Source organism: Pygoscelis adeliae, unplaced genomic scaffold (genome assembly GCF_000699105.1).
Source record: "Pygoscelis adeliae isolate BGI_AS28 unplaced genomic scaffold, ASM69910v1 Scaffold10, whole genome shotgun sequence".
Taxonomy (NCBI): Eukaryota; Metazoa; Chordata; class Aves; order Sphenisciformes; family Spheniscidae; genus Pygoscelis; species Pygoscelis adeliae.
This window is the reverse complement of record NW_008824053.1, coordinates 7,551,037-7,572,130: the sequence shown is the minus strand read 5'-3', so window position 1 is coordinate 7,572,130 and position 21,094 is coordinate 7,551,037.

Genomic DNA, 21,094 nt, shown 5'->3' with positions numbered 1-21,094 from the left:
CCAGTTTTTCATCCACCAGTCCCTCCAAGTCCTTCTCGGCAGGGCTGCTCCCAATCCCTTCATCCCCCAGCCTGTATTGATACCGGGGGTTTCCCTGACCCAGGTGCAGGACCCTGCACTTGGCCTTGTTGAAGGGTTCACACGGGCCAACTTCTCCAGCTTGTCCAGGTCCCTCTGGCATGTCAACCACACCACTCAGCTTGGTGTCATCTGCAAATTTGCTGAGGGTGCACTCGATCCCACTGTCTATGTCATTGATGAAGATACTAAACAGTACCGGTCCCAATACGGACCCCTGCGGGACCCCACTCATCACCGATCTCCATCTGGACGTTGAGCTGTTCACCACTACCTTCTGGCCACAGAGACAAAGCTTCCTTCTTCAACATTGACACAAAATGTTCCAAAAAGACATTAAAAGGAAGGACCATCTATTTCTGAAAGGTAGAGATGTTTTCCCCAGGTCACACCATGTTTCATATCTATTTCTCTGCTTGTGTTGTAACGGATTTAAAGGTATTTTTAAAAGACAAAGATTCGGGTATTTTATTTGCAAAACCTATTGCATAGCTTTCAGTAACTAACTGCTGATACCTTTGAATGGAAAAGGATGCAAGAGGACCACACAGGTCTGACACTCCAGAAACTCTCTGCCTCCAGCAGCCCAGCAAATATGCAGAAGCACACACACTAATGAACTGGTTAGCTCTTCAATAACAGCTGATTTATATAAACTACAATGGTTTCTACTGAGTTAAATGTATTTATAACACATTGCAACATATAAATATGCAGCAGGAGGGGACCCCATGCTTTGCATGTCTTTTGATCAGGCACTGTGTTTATTGTCACTCATTTTGAAATTAGATGCCAAAGTAGAGGGACCTCAATCACAGTAACCCTATCTCATGGTGGTTTCAGAGAGCGCCCTCCAGCAAAATGCCTAATTAGCAGCATTTTCTGAAGATTCGGGGCACCCAACTTGAGACAATCTGCGTCTGATTTCCAGAAATGCTGAACATTCATAGCTCGCATTGGATCACCAATAGCACAAGGTAGCTCAGCCTGAAAAGGCAGAGATGCTTCAGAAGACTAGGCATTACAAGACACATAATGGGTGGTCACTTCAGTCTGCAGGCACACCCAGCAGCATCAGAAAACGTTACATGCTGCCCAATTCCATCAGCATAAAATTAAGCTTCTTGTTAAAAGACAAGCAAAATGAAAAGGAAATCCCTGTTTTGTATTTGAAGTGCTGTTTTGAAGATTGTGGCATCTGTTGGTATGTATCTGTTATAGAGTTAAGCATAAGCAGCATCCCACGCACAGACTCATTTATCTTGGTACGTATTCGCCGCATTTTAAGTTGTTCTTAATTTCTATTTCTTTCCCGAAGATTCCTTACATATAGAATTGTGATTCTGCAATCATAAGGTACATCCCGGCACTACTTGGAAGTATTCCTTACAGCAAGAATGAAACTCAAGAAATTTAGGTAAGTTTACAAAATGCCTTGATAATGCTAGAATTAAAAGGATACAGGAAGAGAATTCCCTATGCCTCCAGCACTTTGAAGTAAAAGAAACAGATATTCTTTCTTTCCTTTTTTGTCAGGAAAAGAGCAAACAAGGTGTTAAGACGGCTAAAATGGATCACAGAACAAAAACAGTCACATTTCTTTTACTCATAGAGTGCCACAGGATAGATAAAATATTTATATCACCAAAATTTCTACATTTAGACAAGCCAGGGAAGAAAGTGCTTGGTCTACAAAGTGTGGCAACTTTTTCCTGGTGAGGGGGTAATTTTTGTTTTTTGAAAATCTAGTGAATGGTATTTTGCTTTATAGCTTCTTTTACAGCTGCTGGTTATGCAGCTGACGTGACTGTCATTGATAGGAAGACATTGCACTGATTTTATTAATAAGGGCAGCAAGCATCCAAAGGCTGACCCAAACAAAAATTATGTCATGGTTGCAAAGATTTGAATTCACATTTGAGTGTAAACGCTTGCAATTACTCAACTGCATTTTTACTTTTTAACTGCGGGGTGATGTAGGCACAATGTTAAAATAGACCCAGTGGGGGGGAAGCAGACACCAAACCCTCTAATGGTGGTCTCCAACTGAGAACTATTTGAACTGTTCAGACATGTGCTCGTGGGAAAGTGAAACAAGCCTCCAAATTTAGACAACTGTTACTAAAGCTACCCTTTATCTAGCAGAGTTACTGCTTTAAAGACAAACATTTCCAATCCATGCAAGGAAACAGACACTAAAGTACCAGAAGGGATAGTTTCTCAGTTCCCATGAGCATAAACTAGTCCAGCTGAAAATTTTGCACAGGAAAAATTTTAGCTCATTGTGACTCACAAGTTTCATTGCTACAGCAAGTGACTGGCAGTGTGTTTATACCTTCCACAAATAATCAATACCCTGTGTGCCCATCGCAGTATGCTGTTACCAGGTAAACCCATTTACTCTCCGTGGAAGTGGTAAAGGAAGGATAAGAAGCACTGCACTTCCCAATAAATAAAATAAAAGCAGCTGCCAGCACCCACAGTTGTTAATCTCTTCCGCTCAAGAATTATGAAGAGGAAAGTAATATGGACTGTGAGTTGTGCAGCCAGCCCAGGAAGCTCAGTTCAGTGGCACTCCACGTCACTCGTGTGGCCATGGTGTGACTTGTTAACCGTCTTTATGGGATTCTTGGGGAGGAGGGTCAGGATGAGGGGGACGACTTCTCCAGGCAATTCACAGCCCAGAGGCATCTGGCAGCTTCTCATTTCCCATATTACATAGATACTTTATAAACATGCCTACGCAATCATGAGGGTTTTTCTCGCGGGTCGCCAAGTGTTTGTTAAAGGTTGATCCTTGCTTAGAGAGCAAGAATATAGAGAAGGCACCCATTCCACAGGGTTGCCATGGCACAGCCATAGATTCAGTCACATAGGTGCTGAAGTGAAACAGTCAGGGTCATGTACAGAAGATAAGGATCTCCAACCAGGAATCTCCAACAGACAAAAACAAACGTGATCACTACAGAACTCTAAAGCAATCTGAGAGGTACCCTATAAATGTCTCTCTCTACTTGCTAGCAGCAAAATCTCCATATACCTGCATCTTTCTTTGGATTAATTCACCAATTAGTTCAAATGAAACTCGACTTCTTCCTGCCTTGCAAAATTTTTCCCTTTACAGTTACCCTGCTAAAACGAGCGGTATTGTGTTGCTCCACAATTTCAGAGGAGCAAAGTCTGTCCTAGGACAGGATCTTCAGGTTCGGAGTCAGCAGAAATGCAGACCATCAAATTCTGCTGCAGGAGTGCTGTTCTGGGGTAGCACCGGCCCTTGCCTTGAGAACTGATCCACTGCTGTACCTCAGCTCCGCTACAGAGGAAGCCCAAACCAAGGGATGAACGTGATACTTGCTGTTCAATCTCATACAGATTGAAGAAGCAGGTCAATTCTATTGGGAGGGAGCAAAATATTCTCTATGTTACTACTACAATTAGTAAAATGAGAGCTTGGATTTCACATTAACAACTACAATCTGAAACAAAAAACAAAGGATGTACACTATCACCCTCCATACCGCACATCCAGGAATTGTGAAGAGAAGGGAAAATCCAGTCTACATTGCTGTGGAAAGTTATAAAAAATTCAGAAGTATTTAATAATTTACGCAGTTGGACCACTGACCTTAAAAGTTGTCTTAAAAAATTAAGAGCCTCAAAGAAAAGTTATTCAAAAATACAGACTGTACTTAAAATAGATTATTAGTTCCCCAAAATTATTAAATATGACTGAATTTAATAACAAATTATGTATGAACACAATTACATGTATAAGTAAATGTGATCAGATCTGAGATCTTCAGAGCGCAGCTATGCAGCATCAAGCCGAGGCAGTGGGTGAGTGTGACACCTACAGAAAAAGCCTAGCTAAGGCACTAACAACTCTTATCTGTGCTCAGCTGCTGTCTGGCATAATACCGAGGACATTTGCAGCCTGGCAAAATATTTATCGTTGAAACTCATCTGAATTTAGATTTCATTATAAATGAGACAACAACCCCTTTTCTCCATCATACCTCATGTATGAAAAATCATGTCTCAATGTCGGATTCTTCCCCTCCATCTTATTACTCCTAATCTATTCACCACACAGGCCAAAGTACAACAGCACTTGAACAGTGATTTAAGAAACACAGGGATCATCTGAAACCTGGTGTAAACAAGGATGTGTTTGTTAACTGTCACTGACGTGGCATTCAGTGGAATAAGTGTTAACATGCTACATGAACAAAATTCAAGACACAATTAAAAGTGAAGAAGATATTCTTCACATCTCATTAAAACTGTTATACAGATTTATTGGTACAGAGTATCGGTATTTTGGTCAGTTCACCAGTGAGTAATCCCTAGATATACACTCTGTAAAGCACTTCATGATTCGCTGCGAAGAAATAAGCTCTGGACTATTATTTTACTGTACACACTGCAAAGATAACAAGCCCTTCACTTGAGAGGAAAACCTTTTTGGGTTTCAGTCAAAAAAAAAAAAAAGAAAGCGGTGTTAACCTGCATGCATGAGAAGTGCATCTTTGATTGTCAAGTGCTGAAATATCTTGCTCAATTTGCCTTGACTCAGGAAGTGCTCTCTGATCTCAAAATTATTGATGCTAAAAAAAGAGCATTGTCTTAAAAGAGCAAAGCAGACAGTACTATAAAAATAATGAGCTGGGAAGACTCTTAAGCCTTTTACATAATAGAACCTCTCACTACACTGAGGAAGATTCCCTCAAGGCCCAGTGTAGCTCTTTACTTTTATTTTGGCTTAAACAGGCAAACACCATAGCATCAATTAGAGAGGCCACTTATTTACTAAACATTCAAAGTCTACAGAAGTTAAGAGGATTAATTGTCTTCATGCATATAAAATTTAAACATAAGAGATTAAAGACAAACCAACCTGGTCACACACAACTAACTTCAATTAACCTATCTGCACTTCCTAAGCAGTTTTGTTAATAAGCACAGACCACTGGTCCCAATTCAGATCCTGACCCTGCAACATGTTTTCTCCACGTGAACTGTGAGAGAGGGAGCACTGTCAGAACACAGCTTCAGAAGGAAAAAAAAAAAGACAAGTCTTGGAATAAACTGTAAAGCAGCAGCTACAATAGTATGCCAGCTGAACCACAGTGGAAAACGTATGTGGAGACATCCATAGCCACCTTGAGAAACTACTGGCATTTGAGCATCCAAACACTGGAAGCAACTTTACTGTAATCTGAAATTTGAAGACAACTCTGACTGCTAATGATAGGACAGGAAACCATCCAATGTTACAAGCTATGGCTGCTCCATTCATTTCAACAGTTACTGTGCTGAAGCAATTTACATCTATCACATTAAACATCCCAAAATGGGGACTAGAGCCACTTTATCCTTATGTAATTAAATTAATGCCAGTCTCGAGCTTCAGCTCTGCCTGCTTAGGAACCCGCGTTCTTTCTGACCTTCACTGCACAGGAGACCACCAGCCAAGAGCTGCAGCAGTAGTCAGGCTTGACTACTACACACTTGTCAATATTGGTTTTCAGTATTAGAATCAAGTCCAGTTCTTCTTAGTGAGGCCTTTTTCACAACAAACTACTATCTTTAAATCTTCCTGTGCTGTACTACTTGCAATCATTGCTATGGACGAGTGCTGGGAGAGCGGGGGAGGGAGGAAAGGTTGTTAAAGACTGTCAGTGTTGTAACCATGGGGTTTATTTACCCAGACTATACAGGATTTGGCCGTAACAAATACAAGAAATTTCATTTAAGCATAAGAACAACCCTTTTTTCCTGTAAGGGCAATTGAACACTGGAACACATTGCCCAGAAAGACTGCAGCGCCTCCATCCTTGGCAATGTTCAAAACCCAGCTGGACACAGCTTCGAACAACCTGCTCTAGCTGACCCTGCTCTGAGCGGGAGGACTGCACTAGGTGATCTCCAGAGGTCCCTGCCTACCCCAACTTCTCTGTGATTCTGCAACAACAGTTAAAATAGTGGCACCCACTGTTTCTGGTCTCTGTGAACATGCCTCAGTCACCAAGCGGGACAACAGTAACAGAAAACCCCCTCTCCACAAAGCCAGAAACCTCTGTAACTCATCTGCGGCATGGAAGTTTCCATATTACCCAGCTTCTGATACTTCCGATCCCCTCCGATTTCAAGCCATAACACATCTTCAAACAGCCCCTCCGAAGTATCATAATGCAAGTCCCACATTCAACACAAGATGTGATGAGGTTTTTTAATTTTTTTTTTCTTAAAACAGAAGTAGATACCACTGACAACTGCCACACTGTGTGCCTTTCCAGTGAACAGCAGGCTAACTGCATGACAATTAGGTAACAAAGAAGAGTCACATAGCAAAACTGAACCTAGTATCTCTAGTTTTCCTGACTAATAGTTCACTAGAAGTGGTCTTGAGATAATAGTAGTTTTAAGCAATAGCTTCATTTGCAAAAGTGTCTATTCAGACAGATATTTTTCCTACTCTTACTCCTGCTAGCCCTGTGCAGGTAATCACCCTGGCCAACTGCACAGGATTGTGAATTTTACTTCTCCTTCTGAACTGCCAGCGGAATTATTGACTAATTTCACTAATTTCCAACCCATTACACCTGTGCAAGCCCATGGGCTCTTCATAGCTGCAAGCAATATCAGAATTTGGCCTGATGAATCTTCACTGCTGGTGATGGCACACAAAGAACATCCCACAGAAATTGTGCAGAATTGCCAGTTCAGAAGGGTACGCCTGGCTGTCGCACCTCCTCTCCCCTGGAGCCAGGCTTTTCCTGCTGCACACCCTTCCTACCAACAGGCCCCCTAACTCTAGGTACCTGGAGGAATCCACAGCTCTAGACTAGGAACGCTATTTATTTTTTTAAATCAAGTTAGATTAAAACATCTCTTTTAAATAACTGTTTATTAAAGCAGGACCATATCTCTTCTAGATAGCTGCTCCAATGTCTGGTCTCAAGTGTACCTTTTTGGCCGTAGGAACAATTAGTTCATTTGTAAAAAAACAAAGAGTTTCAATGTAAGAAATTGTATGTATGCTCTCCCACAACATTTTATAGCCAGCCAGCTGACTGCATGATTTCCGGGCATCTAAATTTTGGCTGTAGAAAGATAACAGTGGATCTAATTGGGGACAGATGGGCCATGGCACATTTCAACAGTTTCTCAGTGATTGTAACCTTTCTGCTAATAAATAAATGCAGTAAACCTGTGAAGGTTCTTTAAAATAAAAGTGGTTATGTATCCACTGGAATATAGACTTAAGGCAGAGGAGCAGCCTATGTACCTCTTGCCTGTAATTTCCCTAAATATTCAGATAGGAACAGTGTGTTTCTTGCCCCATTTTCAGGGGAACGGGATGATACATCGTCTGAAGACACTGCCTGCATGTCCTCGTGTCCTTCAGCTTTTCTCTATTCTAGAAATCTTTGGTTTATGTTTCCTTCTTGAAGGCCCCTTCAGTATCCAAAGCAATGAAACACAAGGCTTAGCTTTGTTGTAAAATATTGCATGTGGTAACATCTGGAAGTGCTGTAACAGGATTCTAGAATCAGGGAACTGGTTTATTGTTTGGGTTTTTTTTTTTTAAATATAGAGCTTCAACAATGTAGCAAACAGTTCACAAAAATATAAACAGTATTCAATTACAATAACTCTCTTTTTCCTATTTGCAAGCTGAATACATTTGATGTAAATATCACTAGCAGAGTGAAAAAATCAGGACCCACGACCTAAAAAAAAAATTTTTTAAAAATCAAGACTTGATTTTTTTCCACAATTGAAACTCAATCACAGAGGTAAGGTCTTATGTGTTACAGAAACTATGTCAAAATGTACATCAAAATAGAGAGGAATATAAGAAATTGTTGTGTGATAATTACACAGACAAAAATACAATTATTAATTTAGTAACATCCTTCCCAAGCAACTATGTATTTAGACAGAAACAATCTGACAGTAGATGTTGAACAGTGAAGGTCTTTCCCAGTCACGTTTCATGAAATGCAGGCCAGTTGCAAAAGCTGGGCATTCATCAAGCAAAACCAGCTGGTTTAGAATAAAGATCCAAATAGAAACAGTAGATTAAACCAAAACTAAGTTATGTGGAAATTTGCCAGTTTGGTGCACCTCTGTAGCTGGCTTAGCAAAGCCATTTCACACTTGGCTGGAATGCCTGCATGGTCCCTACCAGCACAATGCAGTATCTGAACACCTTCTAATCTTCACCGTGCAACACTGACGTGACAAAGGCTGTTGATACTGTTTTACAAGTGGAGAGGAGAGGTGCAGAGAAATGAAGGGCTTGATCCACAAGAGCAGTTTGCATAGCTAATGCTGGGCTGTGCAACTCCCTCCCACCAGGCACCGGGCACTCAGGGCAACACCAGCACCGGTGGGAAGCTCCCAGCAGCTAGAGGTGAGACACAGGGGAACGAGGCCAGGCCCGTGTACCCAAGTGACTGATCCAGTCCACAGACAGTTACCTGTTAACCACCTGCTAAAAATATAGAGCTAAGCTCCATTTCTCCACCTGCAAAAGCCCACTGCTGCTTTATATAAAACCCCCTACTCTTAAAACAAACAAACAAAAAAATCTAAATACCTCACATCCTTGAATGAGCATTCAAACCATCAAGGTGAAGCACAAACCACGAGCCCACTCCACCAAAATATTAGTAAGTATGAGGTGTTTCTTTCCTGTTGAAACTCCTCTGCTTGATATAAGTCATATTCATAATGAGAAAAGTCACTTTATCTACAGCTCAGTATCTAGGATATTATCCTAAGATACCAGAGACCCAAATTTAAAGTCATACTCCAAAGGAAAAAAAACAAAACCAGAATTTTTCTCACTCTGGGCAAGCATTCTGATCAGAACATCTTAGCACACCATAGCTTCTCTGCTCTTGGTTTCAGCTGCTTTGTGCACAAGCAGCGTTCAGCTGCTGTCAGCTCAGAAAGCGCCTCTGCGATTCAGCTTCACCGATCATCTTGCAGAGCTCTGCTTCAAGTGAAGGCTTCAAACAAATGGTTGGCTACGAGGTATTCATAACTGGTGGAGGTAGCAAGGGATGGATTATTTCAAAAACGTCATTGCCACTTAAAAGGCAAATCAAACGCTTAAGGGCTGACATGGCTGTTCAAGTACATTTAGGAATCTGAGCCCAAGTTATCATTCAAAAGTCATGAAGAAAGTCTGAGCCTCCAAAAACCAAAGCACTTTAATCACAGCCTCTTCCTTTCCTATTGTACACACGAGCAGAAAGTGTATCTGTCATTTTAGGAAGACAGCAGAATTGAGCAGACCCCTCAACCTTTTTATGTACTGCAGGGCTGAAGCCTACAATGTTCCCTTAACTGGTTAACGTAACTGGTAGAGAGTTCCCAGCAATGGAAAAAGAAAAAGTATTAGGCTTGAGGGCACATCAACTAAGTTAAACTGACCAAAATAGCTGCCAAAGAACATACAATAGAGGTTTTGTAACAGTTCTCCATGCAGGCACTCTACTCCCCAGTAACAGCTATTCTGTTTCAGAGGGATTAGGGTAGTACCAGAAGGACAGGCGCACAGAATAAACTACTAATTCTGGAATGAAATTATTCCATTAAAAGATAAACCCTTGCTTCTGAAAACACTTATTATTCAACAGACAGTAAAATTAACATCAAACCAAACAACAGAGGTTTCCCTTGCTTCAGCCAGCCTGAAGGGAAGAGAACAACTTCTTCTTCCACGTTCTCCCTTCTTTTACAGCCTTGAACAGTTGCATCAAGCAAGGTGCTCTTAGGTTTGCCTGGACTGCAACATTTAACACCCTATCACTGATTTCCATTCCCAAACAGTGTCTGTGAATGTTGGGACAAGGGCCTGAAATCCACTACTCAATCTCATCAGTATAGGAGGAATACACACGCTATAGGATACTGTACTATTCAGCCCAAATGTTAATTTGAGGCATCCAGCTGCCGGAAATATACACACTGTAATAAAATTTTTAAAAAATTAAAAAATAGGAAAAAAAAAGGAAGATAGAGAGGTGGTAATTTGAAAATCATCAATTCTCCACAAGAAAAACAGAGGAAGTACAGAGGAAGCCTGACCCCATAAGAAGGGGTGTACAGTGAATGGAGGCCATCCTTAGACACCACTGTAATCTACACGAAGAAAAGCTCTTGTCCATAATGCAACATGTGCCACTTAAATAACAAAGACCTGTTTTTTAACCTTGTATTTCACATTTGCTAGACTGGCAGAACCACTTTAAACTAGAGGTCTTTGTGTATAATCTTCATTTCTTGTCTGTCCTCTTTTGTTTTTATCTTACATTTTATGTGTATACAGCTGGTATATAAAGAACCTTAGCTTGAACAGAACTAAAAATCACTGAGAAATCCTCACTGAAAAAGAAATCACTGCATTATAGGATTAGTCTGTTGAAAAATGCTTTTTTTTAAAGCTGCAAAAAATGTAGAAACTGACCATGTGTAAAGTCAAGGTTAGCTGCTGCATTCATGAAAAAGACAGATCGGTTTGTGTCATCAAAGAACAGATGATTAGTTTCTCAGTCCCAGAGTGTCAATTCACAAATCTTTGATAACCTCATCAGGTGAGCTATCTCAAGTCGGTTCACATTTCAAAGAAAAAGCCCTAAATAATTGCCTTACTAAAAGTAGTAGGAATTATAAAAACTAGAAAGCTATGATTTTATCAAAACAAACACTAACAACATTTCTGAAAGAAATTCTAGGTGGTCTTATGTATTTTAAAGCACCATTTTTCATCTCCACATTTAACACCACATTGCACTTTTGCAAATGTCAAAAATCCCCAATAAGTCAGCTTTTCTTTCTAAACCTTTGCTTCCTTTAAGTTTGGATACAAGTTCAGATCCAACGCCCATGTAACAGTACATGATACAATTTTTTAAATCATGTAGAACACAAATTTATGGCAAACGACGCAGTAGTCACATGTACTGCGATGTTGATTACCCGAACCTCAGTTATCCAAAATTCCTGCTAGCTGAAATAAGGTTGTATGCTGCTGTATCTAACTATCAGGGGAACTTATTTAACGTGATTAACTGAAACCCTGATCCTCTGAATTCATGTTCCCTCTGACATTTGGATTAAAGCTATAACTGCTCTGAAAAAGAAAAGGCTAAAATGAGCTAAGAGGCAAAGACTATTCTAATGACTTTGTTATTTTAAAAAGAACGCCAGGTGCTTACCCAGGCAAGGAGAAGACAGAGTCCCCCACTTTGAATGGCCTACGGTGTACTCAGACACGATGCTCGAAGGCCTGAGACGAAAGAGTACAAGAGTTACAGTAATATGATTACACGGTTGCATAGTTAAGGAATGTGAAAATCTTGATGGTTCAGTTGCAAGTCTGCTGGTCATTTCGTGTGTGTAATTATTATTGATTTACTTCTTGATAGAATCTCAGGGAAAGCACAGAAAAAAGATTTGAATGAGAAGATCCAGATGCAAATGCAGATTTTAAATGGTGTTTTCACTTGGCATTAATTATTTTAATGGTATTTTTGATTCTGTTTTCTAAGATATAATGTTTTTTTCCTCTTGACTTCAAGTTACCACGTACCGTGCTTTAGCAAAATAAAGCAATCGAGTGTGGAATGGGCACTGAAGGCAAAGACTCAATAAAAGAGCAGCATGCTTTTCAATCTGGCCTTTTAAAACATCCATTATCAGAGGGCTTTGGAGGTTTAAGGGATTAGATACCATGACACATCTGTCAGATTATTATGTAAGAAAACTCTCCTGCTGTTTTCTGTGGGTAGAATGTCTGCTGTGGAATATATAAAAATAGTTTTAAAAACAAAAACACAAAAAACAAGCAATATTTCAGTTGCTTCAAAGTGTGTTTTCATGGGAAAAAAATGATAACTTATTTTTCCTGGCCTAAAAACAAGTTATATTTAGTGCTCTGACTGCAGACTTGTATCTGAATATAGATTAGCAGAATACACATGCTTTTACTGTTCACAACAGAGATTATGCAGAAATATCAGGATTTGTAGGTTGGCCTAACTTAGCTATAATTTACAGAGCCAGGAATCACCGACAGCATGCAAAGAATAGCAGCAAAATATGAAATGATAATTCAGGTTACATTTCAGTTATATGCTTAAAAGCATTTTAAATGACTGCTGATCTTAGGAAGCTTTTCTGTATAAAACAAAAGCCAAAATAATTTAATGAAAAATACCTAATATCATCCTACCGCTTCCATGCTTGGTTTCAGTAACACAGTTACATCTTGTCAGTGGTGTGGCAGCAGTGTCCACATCCTGCTGCTGAGGGCACTGCCGAGCAACAACCAATCTCCAAATTCCCATCATACATGGCTGGAAAGCTGCAGCTTCATTAAAATTATTATGAGACACAGAAATCTGAAGCCATCATCCACTACCAGTTGGATGCTACAGATTTAAACAATTATTGTAAGTTCTGTATTGGTCAATTCTGATCTTCAAGTTCTGCAATTCTCATGCCCCTGCTGTGCTCTTTTAGACATCTCACCCTTACAGCAGGGGACCAGATGATGCAGGGCTGTTTAGGTGGTAAGAGCTACAGTACTGTGTTACACAAACAAATCACAGAAGCAAACACAGCAAGAGTTAAATTGGAAGTTTCTCCCATTCCAGTAATTTCTCTCTCTTAGCAGCTGAAACCTACCTTTGCCAGAAATTCCATTATCAACCGCACAAAGCATTTTATGCTCTGCTTTGCATAGACAGATGAGCAGAAAATAGTTGTCAAGAGATGGAAACTAGAAAGAGGCAGACTAAAAATCAGCAAAGATCTAGAACACCACTATAGCTTTGGATCACTAATAAATATGGCCAAAATATGGGGGAACAGATGGCAGATTTTTTTTTTTTTTTAAATAAACGTGTGTGTGTGTGTGTATTATTAAATTTGTCCCAAACCTGACCTTCACAGGAGCACAGTATGACCATGAAAAGTATTCCCTGCTCAGGGATCAACCCTAACTGTTTTTTTGTGCTGACATTATCACAATTTGAAGCAGCAGGGCTCCGGTCTCGAGCACTAGCCCATTACTCTCAAAGGGTGCAGGCTAAAGCAAGAAACTTCTGTACAGCTGAAGTGTATATTAAGGGCACTTCCCGAGCACATGAAGCTCTCTGCGTAGACACACTCATTTGCTTACCACTTCAGAAACATCATCCCACCTACACAGTAGCCCTCATTTTTTGAAGTTCCCCCTACTTTCAGTGAGTGGGAACCTAAAGGCAGCATGTTCTCAGCCACACAAACTCATTTCACCAAAACTTCCCAGAACTTTTGGTCTAGGACTGGTAGTTTCACTGTTTCACTGTTTGCATTTAAATCAGAGCACCACCAGCAGAAGGTTTCTACTGATAAAAGAACAGAGCAGCAACTGTCGTGAAAATTGCAGACCTTGCTCTAAATACGAATGGTTCAATAACAACATTGCAGATTATATTGACCAATACATAACTTGTTAGTAAAGGATAAGCACCTTTTGTTGACAGGAATTGTACAAACTTTGTCTGGAAACCTTGAGTCGTATTTTGTCCCTATGTGTACCACTGGCATTCACACTGAAGTCAGTTTAATTCACATTGATAAGTTTACACAATTTTATAGTTAAAATACCATTCCTGATTGATTGTGTACATACACAGACAACTACTATAGTGAGTCAAAAGAACAGTCAGTTCAACAATTCAACATCTTTCACAAAAAATAATTTCTAGGAAATATTCTTTTTTTTTTTTTTTCTAGAACTATGTACAAAAATGTAGATTCAGAAATCCACAAGGGTCTCCGTTTAGATGCCTCTTGTGCAAATGTTCCTTCCTCAGCTGGGTGCCCTAGCCTGGCTGTATAACCCATGATGAATCTCATTAATTCAGAAAGAGAGAATATTCTTGTCGCATATTGGGAGTCAGCATTCGGAAAGCAAGTTCGGTCTATAAAATTAAGTGATCCATAAGGTACTCCAGCAGCCTTTCTGAATTCAGCTTTTAAACTGTGCTAAACACCTCTCATTGGACAGAATCAGTGTACCCCCACTCTGCATAAAACTAGCCAAGATTATTTTGTAAGAGCCCATACTTTTGAAACAGGAGTTTCAGAAATGCTGTATTTCAATCTCAGATGTGAAGCATCCAGAGTCCTAAGTCTTGAACACTTCGGCAGCCTCAGAATTATTAGTCTATGCTTCTTTCAAATGCTTATTTAGTCTGAAAATATTTGGAAAAAGGATGATGTCTTGGCTAGTAGTCAGAAAAACATATTTTTATTGAACAATTGATTCTTCCAGAATTCTGGATTTAAATATTTTGAGCAAAATTCATGTGTGTACATGCATGTAGATCTGTAAATATATACACATTTTGTCTTATTTGCATGCAGTCCCTACATTTAGACTTTGGGCAGCTTATGCAGACATCTCTTCCAGCGGGAGTGAAAAACAGGTTCAATCCAATGCTTGTGCGCAGCTGGCAAAGAGATGTGAGAGTGGCTCTTCAGGGGCACAGTCTGCCTGGCACACACAGGGTCACTCTGTGCACAGAGGTCTCAGATGAAGAGCTCCTTATTCCAACAGACACACCACAACAAACAAACACAGGCTCAAAGCCTCAGGCACAGCCAGATCTTGCTGTATCTTTGCTTAGCTCTCCAGAGCCCAACATATTCCCACTCCCACACCAAGCATCTATCGGAGCTACCCTTTTGTTCTTCGCAGGGAACTTTCACAGAATATTGAACTCTGAAAACTATTTTTCATTTTTAAATAGAAGTAAATAGGGGCACACACATTCAAAAACCCAGGCTATAGAAGAACATAATTTTCTTTCCAGTGACCCACACACCTAGCACTTCCTGGCTCCAGAAAGCCTTTCCTGTGAGGTTTCTTACTATTAAAAACATACTATCATTTGCGTTGCCTCTGGCCACATCTTGATTCAAACTCACTCCTATTTTACATACATCTCATGTTTCATTTCTGTTACTATGCATCATCCACATTCCTAATAAACATGATGGGATCTGGTTTTGCTACAGCAGTTCTCCAGCATCTCCATTTTCCCCGTTTTCCTCTCTCTGACTCCCTCCATCCTTCCACAGGCCCAAAGATGTCATTCAGCTGACATTTTGTTGGACCCCCTTAAGCGAATCCTAGTAAAGCGCCTTTGGACTACAGGACCTTTTCGTGAGTCTTTGCAGAGTTCGGGACTCGCCTGAGGGCATCCATGCTGTTGAGCCGTGCTGCGGGGCCACTGGCACAACCTGCGCATTGGACCTCCGGCACCACCGCCGCCTGAGGGCCCCAGTTCACAGTATGTCCTCCCAAACACAGGTCTACTGTGTGCAGTCCATGTTACTGTGCTGAAGAAATGTCTATTATTGGGACATTGGAAGTGACTGGAAAGTTTACAGCACCTAGTTTCTACTGGCTGAGCAGAAAAACAGCTGCAACTAACTTGGATCTGTTTTATTTCAGCCTCTGGAGTACATAGGAAATAAAACAAGGAGAAAGGAGTCGAACCATTCGTTCTCTCCTGTGTACAAGAGGGAGGAGAAAACTGCCCTTTTCAGCCTGGCACAGGACAGACTTTGTTGCTCATCTCCCCCTTCCCCTTGCCTGCTGCAGTAAGAGCTACCCTTCTTTCAGCCTACACAGGTCCTAGGACAGGATCCAGCACTGCTCTAAATGAGGTCACGAGACCATGCCCCCAGCACCTTTATGCCAGCTAAGGACCACAAGGTATAGTAAGATACAGACAATGTAAACAACCAACTTGCTAATAACCGATCCCAAATCCAAGTTACGAGAAGTGAGTCAGGTAGGTTTTGGACACTGCAGGTAAGTACTTGTCTGAAAACAACCTCGTGCATTACAAATCCCTTGTTCTTTTATTTTGAGGATCACTTCTCTCAAGTTTTGCTTTAAAGAAATTCAGTTACTAACTTAAGAGGGATGTAATATTTTAGGAAAGAGACTTCAAGGAACTTCCACATGCTTACCTAAATAAGTATCTTTACGTATGTGAGTGCATTTATTAGCTTTGGGGCTAAAAGGGTTATTTAGCAGAATGAAACTGAATGTAAAACAAAACAGTCTCTACACACTCAGGATGGTGACAATCATTAATACTAAAAAAATGCACATTTCTAGGCTTACAAGATTTTTTTTTCAAGTCAGTCAAAAATATAGCTGATATCATGCATTTAAGAAAATTAAAAATGTTAAGTACATTTTAATGACTTTAGTCAAAGAAAATTCATGAATGCAAAGTCCGCTGTTGAAAAAAGTTTCTAACAGGAAAAAAAGCAGCAATGTTTCAGCAAATGTATAAACATGTATCCTAAATGCAATCATAATGAATGAGGAAACATATTGTACATAAACATCTGAAAGACAAAAATATGATCCTTAAAACATACATCATCGATAGCCATAAACCTAACTAATAATTGCACCACATTCATCACATTCAGAGGCAGATAAAATATAGACTCTAAAACAGAGGACAATATGTTCCTGCTTACAATGTAAAATGGCCACTTGCCTTAAGCACGTACAGTGTGCCTATGTTGCTCTCTTTTGGTGAATGTGCAGTACTGACACAAATTTCTCTGCGCAACAATTCCAGTCCTTAGAAAAATATTTATTCAACTCTAATTCCAAAACTGATTTTCAAATAACCCTTAGCTTCTGATTTTAAATACTTTTAAAAAGCTGATTAATTTTTCATCATTATTTCAGCTAAGAAATGGCTAATGATGCAAAACGTTAGCTGCTTTTGTCCTAGCTCCTTCATCAGGCTTAAGTCTTATGTGCTACAGGCTACTTTACCAAAGTGATCAATACCATACCTACATGCACAAAAATATTAATCAAAAATATGTATGTTGAAAGGGAAGAATAATTTTGGAAAAAAGATTATGATAAGTTGTTTTCGTTCTTTCATATGGCAATGGCAGCCGTACTTTACTACTCGAGGTTAAGACAGGAACAGCAAAGACCAGCAAACAGTAAAGTATTCACTGAAAATTTCAGTGTAAGTACAGTTATTTGTGCATAGTGGCAGAATAAACAGGATATGGCAATTAAAACAAACTGAACCATTCACTTCATGCTCTAGCTCGTTGAGAGAACCCCATCACTGTTCATACAGAAGAGACCTAGCACAGCATCCTAACACAGCCCTTCCCACTTTGTATACTCTCTTGCTTCTCGCCCTCAGTGGGCCTTCCTACCCTCACAAACCACCTGGTTTAAATTCTTCCTTACCCGACACCTTCTCACCAGTGATATCTCTATATCCTTGTTTTCCTCAGCTGTTGTCCTATTTTGTCTCCTCTGTGTTAGACTGTTTGCGTGTACATCTGTTGTGCTATAAAAATGTTTAATAATAATCCCTGTCCTTTCCACCTGGGCTGCACAGAACTGCAGTAATAATGTTTATAACCAATTCCATGTGGTAGTTATACAGGGCCAAGTAACCTTCAGGCTATTTCTCATTCGGGGCAAATAATCTAAATTAAAGAGATTAATCCTTAGGGTACACATGGGCTTACAAGTACTAAAGGAGAGCAAATACTTTTTCTCCATTTATTTTTGTGAGTAAGTCCAGTCAACAAGGACAATCTTCTTGAAATAAGCACCAAAAATAAAGCATTCAAACCTACATGTGTAAAAATAGATGAGAATTATTTCTTATTAACATAGGAGAACACTTACAGTTCTCTTGGATTTTAGTGGCGCAAAATGAAATGCTTAACACCTTTAAATCCTTTCTCTTTTACTGAGATGTATTAATATGTTTTTGACATACAATTTTAGGCACCACAGTTCAAAAGCTTTGTCCTTGTTTTTCTGTGAACAACAAATAAAAAACCCCATAATTTTGCATAATCATACAAAAAAGTAGCTAGTGAAAAGCTTACTGATATTTAGAAAAATCTCATCTTTCAAAAAGCTGTTTATCCTTCATGATCCAGATGTTCCCACCTAATCTCTAAATCAATGGAAATCACACCAGGAGATGAGAGAGTTAAATCAGACGAGAGTTTCTGAGCATCTTTAAAACTTCCCTAAAAATCTGTGAGGGAAATGGTGTAGCTAAATTCTGCATCCATATACAGAACAGAGCAGCAGCAGGAGAATTGTTGTGACCGTGCCTTTCAATTAGTATTCCCACTACAGCTGCTGCTCCAGGAGTAACTAGATGTTATACTTAATGCAGCTATCCTGACGAGTGAAATTTTAAACTAATTATTACACATAAATAGTGAAGAGAGATTAATGGAGCCATACTTCAGTGAAAAAGTCATGAATGGTGAAAACATAAACCGAGTAATTCATAAACAGCACCACACCCCTGGAGCAGAAATTTAGCTGTTTTAACTAATTGCACTATGTGTATCTTTGCAACATACAACAAAATCAAAACAATAGTGTATTTTGGGGAAAGTATATCAGATAAGCTGCAATAATGGAAACTGTTTGATATCAAGAGCACCACGATGAAAATCTGATGGTATGAAAAACTGAGGTTATAACATTATAGAAGACAAAAGATGATCACTAGTAACACAGAGGAAGAGAAATTATCACAGTGCAAAGAACAATTTTAAAATAAGATCTAACTATTGCTTATTTAAAGTATTATCTGCATTAAATAAAAATAACAAAATCAATTACTGATAATTCAAGTGTGAATCAGATATCAAACAAGCACATAAACACAAAACTTAAAACTGGCCCCAAATCAATAGATGCGAAGAGTTATGGGAGGACCCCGAGAAACGGTCTGCTGCAGCTCTTCTCGGCCCCCTCCTGCGAGCGGTTTCAGAACTCTGTCCACGAGGATGCAGCTGTAGGACCACATCTTGGATAGCAAAACGTACAGAGGAAACATTCGACTCAACCCTCGTATCAGATCGCTACTACTTCAGAGTACCTCAGGGCAAAAACCAAGGAGGAGATACATGGGCTCAGTGCAAGGACAAACCTTGTGGATCACAGCTGAAACATTTGGTACCTACACTCACTGCTCATATGCTTTCACTGGGTACTCCTTCAGTCTGCTGTGCAGCCATAATTCTTTGTTTCTCACCTGAATACTGCCTGCCAGCACCTCGACGGGGGTTGTGCAATCACTTTGAGTCAGGCAGAAGACAGTGCTGCTCTAAAGGAAAAGTATATGAATTCCCCCAAACTAATTGCAGAACAAACGTTTTTAGCTTTCTGCTACCCTCAAATACAGACTTGTCACTTGTGAGATCAACTACAACACAAGCAAGGACATTTTAAAACTGCACCACAACGTGTAAGAGCTCGATCTTTCAGACATTTGACACAAGTTTAGGTCTAACGCTTGCTAACATGGGAGGAGTCACAGTGACATCTATGCATCCTGCCCCAAGTTTGGAAAAATCACTTGTTCCATGGAATACCACCGACTGCTGCATCTCTCTGGAAACCAGCCCCGACAAACTGCAAGGCAATTTTCAATTTTCTACTCAACACTATTAATTGTCTCTTGATCCCCTGGAAAGGCCACGCCGTACAGCTCGGCATCCTACCCCTCTTCCATTTCTGCCACCCTGCGAGCCAGCTCTAGAGCGCGGGAGAGAAGGTGTCGCAGCCTGGAGACCAAGGGGAAGGAAAAGTTAAGGCTCCGTTCACTCTTTCAGGCTGGAGCTCTCTGCAGCTGGCAGGATGCAGCCTGTCACATCCATGACCCTTCACAGCTCAGACGGGTCAATACACTGTTGCTGATCTGAACTACACCTCAACTGAAACAATTTCAGTTACAGTTGAGCCCAAATGTGAACAGAAGGCAGAAATTTGCTGTTTACAGTCCCTCGACACAGCTGATATGTCTGAGAGCAACTTTCTACCACTGAGGTTTTATTAAGGGTCACACAGATTATTTAGCCTTTTAATTTACAGCTTACAGAATAAATACAAGGTTAAATACCAAATCCCAATAACCCATAGTAAGTGCGGAAAGAATATCCTGAAATACTGAGCTTTAAAAATTCAATTAAAAATATAAATAAATAAATAGCCAATCACTGTTTTTGTAATTATTTTAACTTTGATCTTTAAAATCTGCAAGTTGACTTATATCCTATTGCCACGGAAATCAAATTGTTTTTACAGTTGATAAACACCCAAGTTTATTAGTTAATTAAATCCTTTTTGGATTTTTTTTTCCCCCTCTTTCAATTTTAATGGAGAAAAAGTTTAAGCTTTTAATAGCAAAATGGAGCAGCATTATATACTTCTTTTACTTGATGCTCTTAATTGCAATTACTGGTTTAAACTAGAGAACTCCTTTGGGAGGGGCTTAAGAGTTTGGGTTTTTCTTCCTTAACTAGAGCAGTAATTAGAAAATACTTGGCTTTTCTATACCTCTGATAATCTGCCTTTTTCTCTTCCAAACAACTGCAAGTTTCCCATATCGCTAAGATTACATGAATTGGGTTTGCAAATTAATCCTCAAATTAGCTGTGACATACTTAGTTCATACAAGTTACACGTTAGTGACATTTCGGACTCCTGAGTAACACTAATATTTTATGTTGCATTATAAAAAGATACTAAAAGTGTAATTTTCATGTGATACCACACAACTCAAAATACATAGGAAAAGCAAACTGCTTTTAAAAATGAATAAACTTAAGGATGCCACCTTTGATTTGTATTTTTGTATGTGACAATTATTGGCGTGATCCTGAAAGTATTTTTTACTAAGTGCCACTCACCGTGCTTCAAAAAGAAGCCCTTGTATTAGCAACTACTGAGCCTGAGAAATATTACAACCCAGTGGAGCCTGACCGAACTCGATTCAAAGCATATGGTTTTCCAGAAACCACCATGACGGATTTCATTGCAACCTGCCAGCCTAATACTGATAGCTTAAACCCATTCACTCCTGCTGCCCAGGCCCGTCTCCTCAGCAGCTTGACTGAC